We start from the raw sequence: 20280 nt of genomic DNA, 5'->3' as shown, positions 1-20280 counted from the left end.
CCTATCTTTTTGAGAATATTGATTAGAAATTTTTAAAAAAAAGTTTCTTTTGCATAAAATCTCAAGTGCTTTCACCTTTTATCTCTGTTATTATTTCAGTTTCTCTCATGTTAGACTATTTCTTTAGAAGTTCAGATTTTTAAATTATTTGCTATTATTCCATAATGTGGCACTAAATTGTTTCTAGAAAGCTCTGAGCATGTGGATGGTATTTGTTGACTGTGGTTCCTTCTGTATATCTGGCTGGGACATTTCTTTGGGGAACACAATATCAGAATCTTCAGGTCTTCCTTTGTGAGTTGGTGTATTTCCCAGAGAGATAACTTCTATTCTCCTACGTGGAATGTATAAAAGTGATTGCCAGAATTTGAGGGAGCAGAGGGCCTATGCAAAGTTAGGGGAAAAAGCAGGTGGCCATTTACCTCAAATCACTTCTTTTTCTCCATTATCCTTTCAGGGAATGATAATTCTCTCACTCACCCAGGCTCAAAATTCTAAAACTCTCCTAAACTATTATTCCTCCTTTATTTAGAAATTCAAATTAATAAATCCAAACCAATAGCCATATTTTATCTTCCTACTACATTGCAACTTATTTGTTGGCAGGACCCAAAGGGCAGAGCAAGTTAAAAGAGTGGGTAAGAGCATGGAATGCAGAGATAGATTTGAATCTTAGTTCTGTGATTTGCTACCTGTATGGCATTTTTAATGCTTTTATCATTTTCAAGGCTCAATTCTCAGCACTTCCCAGGATTTCTTCAAAACTAAGAATTAATATTCTATAATTTGTTTCTCAATAAAGAATTTTCTGTATATATTTTATAATGTTTTTTATATTGTATTCTTTTTGTTGTGTTAAAAAATCTAGACAATGTTATAAATAAAGCATTATTTACAAGTTCATCTTCCATTCTGATGTACCACAAATCCTTTTTCCTAGTAATACCTGTGCTTAACCATACTTCTGTAAATTTAATTTTTTTCCTCCCTCTATTACTTAGGCTGTGTGCTTCTAAATCTCCTAATCATTGATGGATATTTTTCTAAGTTTGCAAGGTCTTTAGGAATTAGTCATCTTTCCATTTACTCAGGAAATATTTTTCTCTGGGTTATACTTATCTCCTAGAACTTTTCTTTTATTAGTGCGTGACGTATGTAATGAAGTTTTTTACATGGTCAATACTTACTCATTTTAGACTTTCTTAACAACTCTGGAGGCCTTCCTGAAGAATGGATGCATAGGAAGTGGTGTCTAGAATGTGTATAAATTTTAGCTCTTCCATTCATCCACAGTGTGAAGTAACAGTAATTCAAATGGAACCGCAGTCTATGGGAAAGGGTTAGGTGTGGCCTGTCATTAAAGATGGTGGTGTGATGTAGTGTCAAGTGCAGGGGAAGCTGTTAGAGAGAGTGTTTTGTCTCTGGGAAAGATTCAGGAATTGGTTACCATGCTCTGTCTCTATTGTAAATAGGCTGTGTTGAAAGAAGATAGCATAATGTAAAAGCACGTAAGAGCAGAGTGCTCAAGAATGAATTGAGACCCAGGAATTGCTTCCACAATAGCACCAGTAAAAGGGCCCTTTTCAGTTGAGTCGATGGGAGTTTGACATATGTTAAGATGGAAATCTTCTTTTTTAATGGCAAGCTGGATGCTAAAATATTATTTACTTCTCGGTGTTTTACAGCATTGTGGTTTTCAAAGCCTCTCTCCAAAGATGGCTGAGATGATCTGAAGGCGACGTGTTCAGGGAAACTTTTCTGAGGTTAGATTGCTATTTAGAAACAGCCTTCACTTTTACTTGTTTATTTTTAAGTTTTCACACGCTTTGTAAAGAAATTTTTGGTATTATCCCTTAAGTGGCTCGTGTTTATTTGCTAATTCATATGAAACATAAGGACGTTAGGTCTTTTTTACTTATGGCTGGGCTTTGAAGACCTACGCTATATAGTGTGGATTATCTTGGTTCCTTTTACCCATGATTTAAAAACACTTTACTTCTCCAGAAAAAAAGCAACAATACAGATTTGAAATATTTTTGTTTGTGTTTTCTTTTCTTGCTTGCCTAATCCAGTACATACCTTTTCTGGCTATTTCAATTTTCCTGTTTATCAAAGTCTGGTTTACTCTAAAAACCGTATCATCAGTCGGCTCATAAGCCAAAACACACTGGAGTGATTTTGCATAAAGGAAAGCAGAAAACTGTGGGTAACTCTCATCTGCTAAAGGGCAAAGTGCTCAGATCTATGCTGTAGGTGTCTCAGCCATATTACTCAGATATGATTCGCCCACTCAATACGTACTAGCTCTGATGGAGTGTGCACATGTGATTAATGGTTGAACTCCCCTGCTTAAGGTGTTGTCACAAAGGGCTGCTGGACTGACAGTGTGGTAGATACAGCAACTTTCTTTTTTCTTTTTTAGGTTCTAAGGAGCTTATAAGCGTGACATGTTCTTGTTTTATTTTTGTCCATCCTTTCATCTATTTCTCTATGTACATGTACACATTCAAATACATGCATAAATACATAGGCATCTATCTGTGCCTCTCTATTTTTATATAAATGTAACCACAGACATACCTTTAAAATTTCTGTTAACTTTAAATATATACTGTTAAATATGTACATACTTACATGCATATAAAATTTCTATTGACTTTAAATATACATATAAAATACAGCTATTTTTTTTCGGCTTTTACCCCACTCTTTTCCAAATAAAACTTTTTTTTTAGCCCAGAGTTACCAGTGCAAACAACCTAGTATTTATCCATCCATACATTTCTCCCTTTTCATATAATAAATATATTTAAAAATATATGTAATTATATAATCTATGATAATTATATGATAGTACAATTTATAATACAATTATGTTATTATATAATTTATGTACAATATAATTATATATGATTATATGTATAATTTTATATAATTATATAATAATTGATATTATTGCATTTTATTTTATAACAATGAAATCACATTATGTTTACTTGTTTGTATAACATTTTATTAGACATCCCTCCAGGACAACTAGTACATATCTAACTATTTATTTATTTATTTATTGTTTCAGAGGGAGGGAGGGGCAGAGGAAGAGGGAGAGGGAGACTCTCAGGTAGACTCCCCGCTGAGCATGGAACCTGACACAAGGCTTGATCTCAGGACCCTGAGATCATGAATTGAGCTGAAATCAAGAGTAGAATACTGAACTGACTAAGCCACCCAGATGCTCCCCTAACTCATTATTTTAAAAGACTGCCTAATAGTCTATGGAGAAGATGCATCACAATTTATTTAGCCATTGCTCCTGTAAATAATCATTCTTCCCAGTCCAAACAACCTTCGGTTTGAGCTATTACAAATAATGTCTTTGTATATACTCCTCTAATTACTGTTGATTTTATTTCAACAAGATAGAATATAAGAAGTGGACTTTCTGTTTGAAAGATAGATAGATACATATAGATTTTAAAAATATTTAATTATAAAAATTCAAATTTCTAGTAGGAACTACACTTCTTTTTTAAAATGTTTGCCATTTTATGGGTGCAAAGTGATAACTCATTATTAAATACTTTAAATATACAGTTCTTCTATTAGCACTTTGAAAATCTTTATATATCTATAATACAATATATTTATTTATTTTTCAATTTGGATTCACTTTTCTGTAAGTTCTCCATGATTCCTTTGCCCATCTTTCTACAGCGTGGAAAGTGCCCCTCTAGGATGGGCTCCATGATTCCTGCCTCATGATATTTACATCCTCATGTATACTTCACCCTTTAAATACAGGCTGGGTTTAGTTATTAGCATCTAACAAATAGAATACTGATGAAGCAATGGGGTGTGACTTCTGAGATTGTGTTACAAAAGGCTGCAGTCTTCTTTCTGAGTGCTCTCTTTTGCTCACTTTGTATTGACTGTGGGAAGTCAGTTGTAATGCCAGGAGGCAGCCCTATGGAGTAGCCTATGTAGCAAGGGAATGAAACCTGCGAAAAACCATGTGAATGAGCCCGAATGCAGGGCTGTCCTCCCTAACTGAGAATTCAAGAGCCTGTAATGGGCAACAGCTTTATTGCAACTATATGAGACATTTAGAGCAAGGGGAATCCAGCTAAGGCACTGCTTGATGCTTGACCCACAAAAACTAAAAAAAAGTGAAAGTTATTTTAAGCTTAATTTGGGGGGCAATTTGTTATGCAACAATAAATAATTGCTATATGTAGGGTTCTTAAATTTTTCTCATTAGTTAATAACTACTACATTTTGGTTATTTATAAATTTTCATATTCTTTGCAGATCGTTTTCCAACTCTAACATGTGAATATTGGCTTTCATCATGCTATCTTTTGCTATGTAACCTAAGATAAGTTTGCAGAGTCAAATTCTTCCCCCTTTATCCTTTTGACCTAACATTATGTAAAATGCATAGCATTCTAAATTTTTTCTATGACTTTTATTGTTTTATATTTACACTTAAATTTTCTAATTCATATGGAATATATTTTATAGCATTATCTGTATGTTATATCTCTTGGGGAAATCCTCTAAGTTTGCTAGAGTTTTCTTTAGGATTTCCATGTCTTTGATTTTTTCTGTGTTTTGAGATATTTCCTGTACTTAATCTCTCAAGACAATTTTTTCAAATTTCAGTAACATATCCACCTTCAGTTTTTGTGTTAAATTTTGAAATTCAGTAACTTGTTTCCTAATTGGATTGTTTTTTCCTAATGTAATTGAATCATTTTGTGTGGACTTAGTTTGTTTTGTGGTAGATTAGTTCATCCATCCCTTTGTAATTCTGCCACATTCTGTCTCTAATCCTAATTTGTGTGATCTGATTTTCAAGTAGTTTTGGCTACTGCATATTACTGTGTATATAATACTGACTAGTATAGTCTACATTACTGAGGTGTTCAAAGTTATAAAATTGAGGTTATTTAAGACAAGTTTAAGAACTAATCAAAATATAATATTTGCCAACCCTGAACCTGGCAAACTATAAATGCCATTTATATATTCCATTGAAAAGGAGAGGTAGACCAAACATTTGAGAATTAAAATTGAAAAATTTAGTCTTTCTTTCAAATTTAAATTATAATATTTCCTCAAGCAATATGATTCTTTTTGGGGGTGGGGATTGATTTTATTCTTCTTTTAATCATCTACAAGAGGTTTTTAATGAGTATGCTTAAAGAAGAAAAAATGAAATAAAATGTCAGGTAACTTGTCCAAGAAATTTGACAAAATCAAGTAATATAATGTTCATGAATCTATTGTAAAATGATGAGCAACAATGAAGCAAACTTCAAATTTGACTGAAGGTAAACATCACTGAAAAAAAGTTTACTAAGTTATTCCTTTAATTGGCAATTCAACTGAGATGTAATATTTCATCAACAATTTAATTACATCCTCTACTTTATGTATATTTGTTCAGATTAATCCACTTGTGAGTATTCTACTAATAAGTATAGAATGACTTACTAGACAAATTATGCTAAAAATTGTATGAAGGTTAGTTCTATGGTTATCAATGCATAAATACAGAGATCAAAATTAGTAAATATGGCAATATTATAATAAATTTCTTAATACTCTGGTTTCTCTTCAGATCGCATAAATCTTTCGCCTTTTACTAAAGTAGAACAATTTTTTAAAAAAATCATGAAATAAGTTAAATAAAACCTCAGTTGTCACAATCAGTCAACTCTTTGGGTAGATTTACCAAGGAATTCTAGACTAGAGGATTATGTGGGGCTGGTGATACCTTTGGGAGTAAATTGGGGTATAAGTCTTGAGAAAAAAAAAGAAAAAAAAAAAACAAAAGAAAGCAGAAATGCTGTTTCTCTAAATGATCTTCCTCTTTCAGATCTACACAAACAGAAAATCATTCCTAAATGATACACATTGGTAATTTTGGGGCTGCCATCAAGAAAATGGTAGCTAATGTTGCATTTTAAATAGAGAAATGTGGGTCTTGTAAGTTCTGCTTTCTTGTAGCAATGTCCACAGTTGTTTTATCTTTTTGATGTATTAGAACTTTTATGAGTATGTAAAGTCCTTCTTTGTCTCTTGTAACAATATTTGACTTAAAATCTTCTTTGTCTGATATTGATATAGCCATTCCGGCTGTCTTCTGGTTACTCTTTATATGGGATATCTTTTTCTAACCTTCTGCTTTCAAAACACTTTTCTCTTTGTATTTAACGTGAGTCTGTTGTAAATAGCAGATAGTTGGACCATGCTTCCTTTTTAAAAACATCCATTATGTTGATCTCTGCCTTTTAAGTGATGAGTTTCATCCATTTACATTTAAAGTGATTATTTCTAAGGAAGGACTTATTTCTGCCAGTTTTAAGTTGATATTTACATGCCTTACATGTTTTTTGCTCCTCAATATCTCCATTATTGCCTTGTTTCTTGTTGATTTTTTTTCATGTCCTCTTTTGATTTTCTTCTCACTTTCTTTTGTTTCTTTTTGTGACTTTCTTAGTGATTACTCTTGAGAATGCCTTTAACCTTTTAAATATTTAATAATTGAATTTGCATTAATACTAACTTAGCCTCAATAACGTATAAATCTCTGTTCCTTTATAGTACTGTTCCTTTTCATTTTATGTTGTTGTTGTCACAAAATTAAGTCTTCTTACATAGTGTGCCCATTCATATGGATTTGAAATTATTATTTTATGTATTGTCTTTTAAGTCACATAGGAAAAAAGGCATTGCAAACCAAAAATATAATAATTCTGGCTTTTATATTTTCCTATGTTATTACCTTTACTGATTTTTTAAAAATTTTATTTTATTTTATTTTTTCAGTGTTCCAAAATTCATTGTTTATACACCACACCCAGTGCTCCATGCAATACGTGCCCTCCTTAGGCTCATCCAACCCCTTACCCCCTCCCCTCCAAAACCCTCAATTTATTTATCAGAGTCCACAGTATCTCATGGTTTTTCTCCTCCTCCAATTTCCCCCAACTCACTTCTCCTCTCCATCTCCCAATGTCTTCTGTGTTATTCCTTATGCTCCACAGGTAAGTGAAACCATATGATAATTGACTCTCTCTGCTTGACTTATTTCACTCAGCATAATCTCTTCCAGTCCAGTCCATGTTGATACAAAAGTTGGGTATTCATCCTTTCTGATGGAGGCATAATATTCCATTGTACATATGGACCATATCTTCTTTATGTATTCGTCCATTGAAGGACATCATGGTTCTTTCCACAGTTTGGCGACTGTGGCATTGCTGCTATGAACATTGGGGTACAGACGGCCCTTTTCTTCACCACATCTGTATCTTTGAGGTAAATACCCAGTAGTGCAATTGCAGGGTCATAGGGTAGCTCTATTTTTAATTTCTTGAGGAATCTCCACACTGTTTTCCAAAGTGGCTGTACCAACTTGCATTCCCACCAACAGTGTAAGAGAGTTCCCCTTTCTCTACATCTTCTCCAACACTTCTTGTTTATTGTTTTGTTGATTTTGGCCATTCTAACTTGTGTAGGGTGGTATCTCAATGTGGTTTTGATTTGACTTACCCTGATGGCTAGTGATGATGAACATTTTTTCATGTGTCTGTTAGCCATTTGTATGTCTTCTTTGGAGAATTGTCTGTTCATGTCTTCTGTCCATTTCTTGATGTGATTATCTGTTTTGTGTGTGATGAGTTTGAGGAGTTCTTTATAATCTTGGATATCAGCCCTTTGTCTGTAGTGTCATTTGCGAATATCTTCTCCCATTCCGTGGATTGCCTCTTTGTTTTGTTGACTGTTTCCTTTTCTGTGCAGAAACTTTTGATCTTAATGAAGTCCCAAAAGTTCATTTCCACTTTGGTTTCTTTTGCCTTTGGTGACATATCTTTTTTTTTTTTTTAAAGATTTTATTTATTTATTTGACAGAGAGAAATCACAAGTAGGCAGAGAGGCAGGCAGAGAGAGAGGAGGAAGCAGGATCCCTGCTGAGCAGAAAGCCCGATGTGGGGCTTGAACCCAGGACCTGGGATCATGACCTGAGCCGAAGGCAGCGGCTTAACCCACTGAGCCACCCAGGCGCCCCTTTGGTGACATATCTTGAAAGAAGTTGCTGTGGCCAATGTTGAAGAGGTTATTGCCAATGTTCTCCTCTAGGATTTTGATAGATTCCTGCCTCACGTTGAGGTCTTTTATCCATTTTGAGTTTATCTTTGTGTGATCACCAAGACAGCATGGTACTGGGACAAAAACAGACACATAGACCAGTGGAACAGAGTAGAGGGCCCAGATATGGACCCTCAAATCTATGTTCAAATAATCTTCAACAAAACAGGAAAAAATATACAGTGGAAAAAGGCAGTCTCTTCAATAAATGGTGCTGGGAAATTGGACAGCTATGTGTAGAAGAATGAAACTTGAGCATTCTTTTACTGACGTTTTTTAAAAAAAAATCTTCATATGGTTTTCAGTTACTATCTAATGACTTTTAATTTCAGCCTGAAAATCTTCCTTTAACTTTTCTTTCAGCAAATATTTACTAGTGATGAACCATCTTGACTTCTGTTTAACTGGGAATGTCTTCATTTCTCCTTTATTTTTCAAGAATAGTTTTGCCAGACATAGAATTCTTGACTGGCAGGGGTTTTTTGTTTTGTTTTGTTTTTCCTTTAAGCCATTTACTAGTCATTCCCCTGCCTTCTGGCCCCCATGGTTTCTGATGAGAAATTGGCTCCTTCTCTTACTGAGGATCCCTTGTACATGACAAGTCATATCCCTCCCTTGACACTTTCAGAAGTCTCTCTTTGCCTTTCAATAGTTTGGTTATAAAGTGTTTCTGTGTGGATCTCCTTGCATTTATCCTACTTAGAATTGGTAGAACTTCTTAGATGTATAGTTTCACATCTTTCATCAAACTGGGGGTTTTCAACCATTATTTCTTCAAGTATTTTTTTCTGCCCCTTTCTCTCTCTCTTCTTCTTTTGGGAATCCCATATTGTATATATTGTACTTGTTGACACCCCACAGGTATTTCTTCATTCTTTTTGCTTTCTGTTCATCAGACTAGTACATTTTAATTGACATATTTCCAAGATAATTGATTCTTCTTCCTGCTCAAATCTGTGTTGAATCACTCTAGCAAATTTTATATTTCAGCTATTATACTTCACAGTTTCAGAATTTCTATTTGAATTCTATTTGAATGTTTATCTCATTGTTGATATTTTCTGTGTGTTGAGATATCATTCTCCTGGTTTCCTTTAGTTGTTTGTCCATGGGCTTCTTTAACTCCTTCAGCACACTGAAGACAGTTAATTTGATTTCTTTCTAGTATGTTTAACCATTGGGCTTCATCATGTATGGTTTCTGCATAATTCTTTTTATCCTGTGAGTAAGCCATACTTGCCTATTTCTTTGCATGTTTCATAACTTTTGGCTTAAAACTGAACATTGCATATTAAAATATGGCAAATCTGGATTTTACTCTCTCCCCAGAGTTTGCTATTATATCTTGTTGTGGACCACAGTTGTCTATTTGTTTAGTAAATTTCAAAATTACTCTTGTAAGACTGTATCCTTTGTCATGTGTGGTAATTGAAGTCTTTGTCTCATTATCTCAACCATCCACGAGTGACCTAACAGGGATTTCCTTAAATGCCAAAATTTAGCAGATTCTATGTTCATTAAGTATTCCCTGGTTGTTGTAAGATTTGTATTTGTATTCAGAGTTTCAGAAGATTTGATTCTGAAACTTTTTGCCAACTTAATGCTTGCTTCTACAGGGGATGGATCTATGGAGTGCCTTACTCCACCATTTTTAGTGATGTTCTTCCTTGCCAGCTGTTATTTTATTCACTTTAAGAGAAAATGAATTAAGCCCTAAGATTTTATTTCTTCATATCCTTTTTGCTTCTTACTGTAGCAGTTTACAGAAATCTTTTCTCTTATGATTTCCATGTGCATAGGCTCAAGATCCACATGTAGTTGTGAAATAATAGTTAATGCTTTGGCCTCTTAAAGCTCCTATAGCTTCATTTACTTCCACAGACTTAACATTTAAGTTCATTAAAAATAATTTAACAGGGCACCTGTGTGGCTCAGTTGGTTAAGCATCTGCCTTCGGCTCAGGTCATGATCCTGGGGTACTGGGATCAATCCCCACATCAGGCTTACTGCTCAGTGGGAAGCCAGCTTCTCCCTCTCCCTCCACCTGCTAGTCCCCCTGTTTGTACTCTATTTTTCTGTCAAACAAACAAACAAACAAACAAGCAAATAAGTAATTTAACAGAAATAGTCATGTTAAAATGAAATTAAAAAATGTCTAGTCTTATACTAACAAGAACAAATTTTGAAATTATCATGTTATTGAAATTATTATAGGGTGATGATTTTCTTCTTGTTATTTTGGGAATTTTATAGTATTAGAGAGTTTTAATCTAGTATCATTAAACTCTTCACTTGTCTATCAGACTTGTTTGTTTCTGATAATTTATTTTAGTCATACAAATTATTTATTGCTTACCAGTAGTTCTTAATGATTCTTGAGTTAAAAACTTTATTTTTTTCTATAAACTGAAGTTCTATAATTCTACCTAAGACACTAAAGAAGTAGACTAGAATGTCTTTTCAAAATTAAAGAAAAGGTTTTGTGAAATATCTCACAGAAGTTATGAGGCTTATGATATAAAAGCTCTTTTTTTAAGGAAAAATGTTCAAACATAAACCATAATATATACTGATATCATACTATTTGACAGAAATTATATAATATTTATAAAAAGTAAGTTTAAATCTGTATAAGAAAATTCTTTTTTTATTCTCTACCATAAAAAATGTCTTAGGGGAAGCTAATTTAATTTCAAAGAGTTGAATTTATTTTATTTCTATACACATCAATTATGTTATATTTATATAAAAATATAATAATGATGAATAAACTGGCATGAAATATTCTTCTGGTGCTTTAGAATAGCATGTCTTTAATGTGGCAACTCTTAACAGTTAAAGGAACTCTGACAGTTAAGTAATCCCTTCACCACTTAAGTACAACAGGATTTTATTATTAAGTACACTGCCTGGAAATGGTGTGCTTTTTTCATTCACACTATAAACAGTTTTGTTAGATTGGTAATCCTGCTTGTCAGATTTGTTCACTGTTTGATATTAATCAGTAGGTTTATAAAAGGTGCAGCTCTGGACAGAAACGAACAGAAAATACATTTTAAATAATGTTTCCATAAATCATAGAGAGTCAGACATCTCTAACTCAGAGGTGTATAGAATATTTTGACATTTTGTGGGTGGCTTGATAGCTTGCTACTAAACCAAAAGTTTAATAGCAGAGCTACTGTCCATTTCATTGCATGGCTATAGAATTGGCTCTCCTAGCATAAATTTGTTCAAAGTTCACGAGACTTTTTTTCCTGAGCATTTAACAATTAACTTTTTAATTATATTGTAGAATATGAACAATAAAAGTGTTACGACTATAGAATGAATGACATAATTTTGGATCATGAGTGGTTACCACATATGTCCTCATCTTTAAATTTCTATATTTCAGAAAACATTCAGATATCCTTTACCTTCATATTCCACTATCTAATCAGCAGATTTATTCACCAAAATACAATTTGTTTATTTAACTTGAAAATGTTGACATTGATTTGGAAGTAGTTTTAAAATCCTTTTAGGAACTCCAGGATTGGGATGCCTGGTGCCTCAGTTGGTTAAACATCTCCCTTCAGGTCAGATTATGATCCCAGAGTCCTGGGATTGAGTTCTGCATTGGGCTTCTTGCTCAGTGGGGAATCTGCTTCTCCCTCTGCCTGCTGCTTCACCTGCTTATACTCTCTCTCTCTCTTTCTGTGAAATGAATCAATTAAAAATCTTAAAAAAAAAATACTCAAACTTTAAGGAACTCCAGGATTTAGAATATGTATCCAGGGGGCTATTATAAGGGTCATTAAATTAACAACTAGTTAGCATAAAATGATGGAAAGTGACCCATGATTGTCAAGTATAATTCCTGGATAAGCATATAGATAACTTTGCTAGTTTTGCAAATAGGCCTTTATTTCCAAATTTTGTAGATTACAGAAATGAATATAAAGATATGATCTGAAAGCTATTTGGCCTAAAATGTGCTTTGCTCACTGGTTCTTTCCAAGCCTCCCAGCTCTCTCCATGGTTAACTGTTCCTCATGCCCACAGTTTCAAGGGACTAGCAAACTTTAAACGTTTTCCATGCTAAGCTGAGTGTTTTCAAGTTGTACAAGAATATTGTTTGGTTCTCAATTCTTCTCATCACTCTCTCATTTCCTTCTTCAGCCCCTGAATCTTAATACTTTCCGTGCTTGATATTTTCCTCCCAGATGAAACCTCACTGTGCAGTGGCATTGACCAGATCTCAGCAGTTGCTGGGGAGTAGTTGCGGGTAACCCAAAGACACAAGGATGAGAGCAAGATGAGACATAATGTTGTCCATCTCCAACAGGAAGCAAAACTACAGCAGGACTGGATTTCTTAATCCATTGTTTAATGTCAGTTAAGATCCTTAAATTACTTCCTTATAGATGCGATGAGATGTAGTCTTTTAAGACTTCCATACCACCAACCCCTTTACTATCCAGTGACAGAGAACTGAAGAATTCTTGACAGACCTGACCTACATTGTATTTCCCTTGGTTTTTCATCTTATGCGTGTGTGATTACTGGTAAAATGCACCCAAACAACAGGCGAGGTGTGCAGCTACATGACCATATGAACTTAGAGTCAGGAATTAGGAGGCCTGCACTGCAGGCTACATTGGCACCATGGTAGCAGAGTATATTCTCAGATGCCTTATGGAGCTGATCACAAATATGATGAATTTTGGGCCAGGAAACCTGACTTCTGGTCATGGAACTACCATTATCTCTATGCCACCACAAATCTTCAAAATTTCTAAGCCACAACTTCTTTATTATTAAAAATGGTTGCACTCTATGGTTTCTCAGGTCCCTTTCTTCTTTAATAGCTATTTGATGATACCGAGTGTTCTATGTCTTCACAGTAGATACCAATAAAAGAAGAAACTAAACTATGAAATGGGGGAAGAGGAGGAGGGAGACAACTATTCTTTGATTGAAAAAAAAACATATTCCATATTATGCATAATGATAGAAAGGGGAATAAAGGAAATAATAGACCAATTACTTTTCTTAGTGAACAAATGTTTGCAGTTTTTAGGTTTATTCCTGAGTTACAAGACTTCTTTTATAGGCTTTATGAAAGACGTGAAACTCCTTAGACACATAATAATTTAGTTTGCCTTTATTTTGATATTATGTTTATAAGATCAAGGGTACTATTGATATTAATCCATTATTGGACATTTTTATTGAAAGGTTTAAAAAGTACACTGAAGTATTATCCAGGGTAGACTCATTTTTAGGAGAAAACATAAACACGGAGAAACCATAATCCTGGTGTAATGTAGGAATCTAATTAAGACTAATGAGGCAACATTAAATTTAATGTATGATGCATTTTATATGTCTCACCATTAGAGCTGCAGCAAGCTGTTCATCAGAGTCATCTTTGGTGACTGTTCCCCTACAGGCATTCTTCAGCAATCTGGGATTAGGCCGTGTACTGGGCTTGTAGAGAAGCCAACACTAAAACAACCATGAAAAATTAAGAGTACCATTGGAATCATCTATTGGTGGACTCAGTTGAGCAAGTTCATCGTGTGGGAAACGTTCTCCTAGGTTGTAAGGCCTGTTGAGTTTAGGGACCACCATGACTCAGAGTCAGTCACCAAAGGAATTAGAAGAGAATCAGGACAGAGCAAGTAGGAAAGAGAAGAACAAGAGAGGATGGTTTCACTGGATTCCTAAGATTTAGGGCCATTACTGAGGCAGAGGAATTGGGAAGGGTCCCAGAAGAAGAATATTTCATGCTGGAATTTGCAACAGAGTTTAGCTGATGTGGGTATAGGCACAAAGGAAGGAGAATTGATTCCTAGGAATCTGGAATTGAGTGTGTTTCACATAACATGATAAACATGTACAGTATTATCTAGCACAACAAATTACAGCAGCTAATGTTTATTGTGGGTTTTGTGTGTAGGAGGCAGTGTTTTACATGCTCAATGTGTATGATCTCATTTGGTTCTTATGATAACTTCATGGGGTAGCCATGATTACTGTCCTGATTTTACATGGGGGAAAAAAAACTGAAGCAGAGAGAGATTAACTAAGTAGCTACATAGTTAATGGCCAAATAGAATTAGAACATAAGAATCTGAATCACAACTTGAACCCCTAAATCTAGACAAATAGGGTTATATTTTCACATGGCACAGAGAAACCTTGAAACCACACATGCTGAGATTGGGCTTATACTCTTTGTTTTAAAATGACAATTCCTTTGTCCATTTAAAATTTTAAAATTAAAATATCTATTGTAACTTGTCTCCTTAAATAGGAACCTGGAGTTCTCTGAGTTTGGGTCATGCTGCCCTGAAACTTTATAAATGGCTTATAAAATTGTAACTTTCTAGATGTGGAATGTTTCTGCTTTAAAACATAATGGGTTATCCTTGCTAATTGTTGCTGTTTGTTGACATATAAGCTTTGTACACAGTTTCTGAAAGTTTGAATTCATAGCCTTCTGTATCTTGCTGGCCCTGGGGGCGGGGGGGGGCAGTGATGCAGATTTGTTGTTAGATGGTTCAGGCAGAGGACAAACCATGCATATCCATTGAAGGCCATGGTTAAAACTCATTAACTCATAAACTCACTAAGTAAGTAAGTAACTAATGATATTAAGTTCAGCATTGTGGAAATTATAGGGTTGATGCTCAAAAGAGGAAGAAAAAACACTTTTTGCTACTCTCGGTTGTTCCTTGTCTGTCTTAATTCCTTATGTACTTTTTTTGCTTTTTCTGCTGGCCCAACATTGCCCCAGAAATTACAACTTTAAAATTAGTAAGTAGCAGAGCTGAGAGTGAAATTCAGGCCACGTGGCTCTGGCACCCACGTTCTCTACTACTCACTGTTCTGCTTGTTAGCCTGACAGTTACTTTCCTTTGGGAAACTTCACAAAAATTTCCCTCTTAATTTCTTTGGTAGTTATTATGCTAGAACGTTTTATATGTGTGAGGCAAACTGAAAAATGGTTAGCTTGAAAGTGAATGAATCCTTTCTGGGCAGAACTACACATAGATGGAGTTTTAGATCCTAGTTTTCAAAGAACTTCATCTATACAGGGAAATATCCGATATTTAAGGGCCTGAACAATTCGATTAGAAACTTATAACAAAGGATCTTTTCTTTATGACTTATGTAGCTATAGGCCTTTGTACATTATGGCAACAATGTAGAAAAAATCTAAATCTGCTGGGCAATTCATTTTCTGCTACAAATACAAAGCTAAAAAGATGGACCAGTTGTTTTAAAAAAAGATGTCCAAAGTATCTCCTGAATCATCAAGAATAGTTTACCTGCTGGCCTTTAAAACCAGTGCTTGAGTAAGTGATTGTCCAGTGGTTCTACAAAGGCTTCTTAAATGACATCTATCCCCCCCTCTTTTTTGGATTGATGATTTCATTAAAAGCCATTCTCCAATTGTCGTTTTGCTTTCTCTGCTTTAATGTGGTCTGTGGGGTTCATTAGATCCACCGTGTTAATGGCGTCAGCCGGGTTTAGGTTTCATTGCAGCTGAACCTCACCATTGCTAATCACTTAGCTAACATATGCCAATATCACGGTACGTAATGACTCCTTCTGCAGTGACTACTTTATATTCCCATACCTCCCCTCTAAAACCCTAAAGTAGCATTGATTATCAGTGTGAACTGCAGGACAGTGGGAGCATTGATGGCTTCCCCTCTCATGCTTGGCTTAGAATCTTGCAGCTTTGTCAGGCATTTCCTGTGATCCGTGTTCGTCCTCTCCAATCCCTATCTTATGAACGTTGTTTGCCACATCAGGCCAAAACCAGGGACTTGCGCGTCTAAAATGGTACAGACCTTTCACCAGTTGCAGCTCAATTTTTGCATCCAACATTGTCTAGGCCTCAGTGGCATAACTCAAAGCAATCTTAATTTGTTTCTGCAATCTCATTGGTCCCGGGGGACACTCAGGGCATCCAAGAGTGAGTGGGAAAACATTGCAGATGTATAAGGACAGTCTATTGCTCGTCAGAAGTTTTGGTATCTTGAGATAATTTTGAGCTGTATATCTCCTTTTTGGTTTCCTTTGATATCTGAGACCTGAATAAAAGGCACTGTCTGATCTCTTTCTCTCTCCCTCATTCCCCTAATGTGATTACAAAGGGAAAGATGAGGGCCTAACACTGAGGGGTGCTGGCTTTGGGGGTGCGGGCAGCAGCACAGTGTGATGGCAGAGAGGAATTCTGCTTCAAGGAAGATACTGCCCAATTTTTTAAACTTAATAGGATTAGTCATGGGAACTATTTTTAGCAGAAGTTCAACTTTATCCATGTATTTTTAATGTGGGAAAATTGTGTCCTTTTCCCTCCGCTCATGTTTGATGTATTCCAGCCCTCCTGCGAGCGTGTTTGAGTATCTTAGGGGATCTGGAGTGGAGGAGAACTTCCTCTCGGATTCTCTCTGTTTTCTTTCGTGAAAATGACATTCCAAAGCTGTTTCACTTTCTGACAGGAAGTGGAGCCTTGCCAAAAATGATTAAAGTCCGAGAAAGCATAACAGTTCCAAAGCTGCAGCCGTACTTTAGGAGTCCTGAGTTTGACATGGTGTCAAACAAATGTGAAATATTGTTTAATAAATTTGAATAATAGAGAGATAGGAAAAAATCATTCTTGGCTTATAGCAGTAGTGGCTTGAATTAAGTATGTAAAAGACTACCTACGTCTAATAAACTGAAATAAATATGTAAATACACTTGGGTGAGGTTAGCGGGGCCTGTTACTTGATTCCATTATACTAGTTATATGTGTGGACAAAAGCATGTGCAAGTTTAAAAATGCATGTATCTCTATATTTCTCCAGTGTTTAAGGGAAATGACTTCTGCTTGTATGATCAAATCTGTGAGGAAGAGGTAATTATTTTTTTAAATTTTATAATTAATTCAATAAACTTATCAATGAAATCACTTAGACCAAAATAGTTTTGTTCAAAAGGGCTAAAAAATAATTGAGAACTTGAGTCAATATCTGCACTCATAGGCCCAAAGGCTTTTTACATAATAACAGCCTCAATTATTTCACTGACAACTCCAATTAAATTGTGTTACTTTTCCACCAGGGAATTATGCATTTATGTAGACAACCATGGGCTACCCCTTCCCCAAAATAAAACTGACCAACATAAAGAGCATCTTTCTCAAATTAATTAAAAAAAAAAACTTCTCTGAAGGAAAATCCTTGATGAGAAAACTTGTAAAAAAATTTTTTTAAAAACTTCTTTGAAAGAAATTAGTACAATAAACTGATTTTGTTACTTATTTCTTTCACTCCTTTGTGTATATATTTGGAATATATGTTTTTAGGGCAAAAAATTCAAACTTTTCTTGAAAACTAACATTCAGCCTATAGTACGATTCATGACCACTTTTTAGACAAGTCAAATTGATTAGAGGAGTCATTCAGTGTCATTGAGTACCATTTGTCACTTCATAAACAGCTACAATCTGCTGCCTACAAATGCAGAAGGACCGCCAAATAAATCACATCAAATGGTGGGAGTAGATAGTATCCCTTCATCTATAATTGGTACAGCCTCTCTTGTCACATTTGTTCATTCTTGTGATTCTGGCGTGGATTGACACTGACATGGAAAGGGCAGCCACTGTCAAAGACGTTAGAGAGTCTATATTTCCATGATGTACGTGCTAATAGATATCCATCATAATATTACATTAACGTCACCCATGTATCAAATGTACAACTGAGCCATCTAGATATCTGAAGATAGGCCCATATAGTTCTGTTCTAACAGGAGATAAGCTCTTGACGTCGAAGGGAAACTGATAGATGCCAGAGGGAAGTAACACGATTAACAGATATATAAGAAAGCAACGCAAATGTAGCTTGCATGTGCTGTTTCCTTGGACATAATTATAAAGCTCTACAGTTTAATTCTGGGTAACATTTTCATAAAAGATCAATAGATACAATAGACTTTTGCTAATTTCAAAACATTTTTCATTTTAAGAATTCTTATTCTTGTCAGGCAAAAAAAAAAAAATAGCTGCTATTACAATTAATGCTTTATATTATGTCCTAGGTTTAGGCTTTAACAAAAGTCTGCTTTCTTAGGGTCAGAACTCTTTCCCTCTGCAATATCTGTGCATGTGCCTGTGTGCTCGTATATATAAGCAAACACACACACACACACAGGCTTTTGTATATATTATATCATACTGCCACACTAACATTAAAAATTAACATAAATTAATGAAGACAATATACTTCCATAATGTCAAGTCTTTAAACACTGTAGACTCCAGGGAGATGAAAATGGACTTTAGTTGTTGCTGAAACATCTCTAATATATCGTATTCCACTCTGCAGAGATAATGGCCACGTCTACATGACAAACTGGAAAATTCAGTATTACATTAGAACAGCCTTGTTTTATTGGGTTTTTATTATTTGCAAGGAGCTTTGCATTTATTATCTCATTCAATTTTACAGTGAGTGAGGGAAGTGGCTGTGTTTATTCCCATTTTATAGATGTAGACATGGAGGCACCAAGAAAATAAAAGAGGTGCACAATATTACTAGGAAAGGAAAAGAACTAAAATTTGAAGCTCAGGACTATTTGGCTCCGGACTCCTTTGCACTATGTTATGCCCTCAATCAAACTTCTAAGATTGAAACAAATCTTTGAGAGCTGAATACATAGTAATTAGGCCAACAGAGAAAATGGCCAATCTGGACCCTCTGAAAACTTTCCCCTTCTTATCCTATTACTTGATCGTGGGAGTACAGATGAGAAAACTTGTAAAACATTTTTTTTTTAATTCTTTGAAAGAAATTAGTACAATAAACTCATTTTGTTACTTATTTCTTTCACTCCTTTGTGTATATATTTGGAATATATGTTTTTAGGGCAAAAAATTCAAACTTTTCTTGAAAACTAACATTCGGCCTATAGTATGATTCATGACCACTTTTTAGACAAGTCAAATTGATTAGAGGAGTCCATGCAGACATGAAACTTTCTCCATGAAAACTCTGTCCTGGGCTTGCAATGTTCTCATTTCAGTCCTGCATCCAAGATATAAAGCTTTTCTAGAAGAAAAGTTAATAGGTGTGGGACTGTTGGAAAGGGTCCAGAAGATGCTATTTACTACAAATACAGAAACAAGTCAGTCATTTGAATGAAAGATTCTAAATTTTAGTATTTAATTAGCCAAAATCTTCCACAAAATTTTTGACCTTCTAGGAAGAAAAATAGCTCTTGGAAAAATGCAGGAACATTTCCCTTACAAATGAATGGAACTTGTAAATAATTATATGAATTTTCTAAAGAGTCTGCCTTACTCTCTTGGGAGATCTTATTTTCTAGGAAAAAATGGAACCTGGAGAGGTGTATATCACTAGCAATGAATCACTGCTGCAACTTTGCCCAAAAGATTCATAACTAGAAAACATGATTTTTTGGTAGGTTGACCGAATTAAATTCCATCAGACATGTTTGCTTGTTGACATGGGATTTGTTTTGGAGAGGTATAATAAGCCTATTGTTCTTTTCCAATAGATAGTTAAAAGGAAAGAGACATAAGAACGTTTGAAAATAGGTTTGGACAAATAAGTGGCAAAAAGTAATTCTAGTTATTTGATCTAAGTTATGAAAAATGGCATTCCCCTATTGATAAACAACACAGAATTGACCAATATCCAAAGCGGGCAGCTTTCATGGGACTGTGCTCATTGTCAACAAATGTTGGGAAAAGGTCAATGGTTAATTAAATAATCCATCACATCAGGATAGAGAGTAGTTCTCAACTCTGACAATCAGTGACAGAAATATTAAAAGGTCAAGAAATGAGTTACAATATATTCTGTTTGTTATTATGTATTATAAAGATATGACTCCATTAAAGAAGTAGAGGATAGAAAATGTTCATATCCTTCTAGAGACATGCTTCCTAAACAAATTTTGGATTATTTACTGAAATGAATACTGCAATTTCTCCTGAAGCCAGTGGCTTCTTTTGATTTTTGCACTTTTTGAAAAAAAAAAAAAGGATTCTTTTGATAGAGAACACTGTGTCTCCCTACTTAAAGAACTATGTGATGCTGGTAGCGTGGG

The sequence above is a fragment of the Lutra lutra genome, chromosome 3, assembly GCF_902655055.1.
Source record: "Lutra lutra chromosome 3, mLutLut1.2, whole genome shotgun sequence".
Taxonomy (NCBI): Eukaryota; Metazoa; Chordata; class Mammalia; order Carnivora; family Mustelidae; genus Lutra; species Lutra lutra.
The sequence above is the reverse complement of the archived record's forward strand: the minus strand, read 5'-3'. Positions refer to the sequence as shown.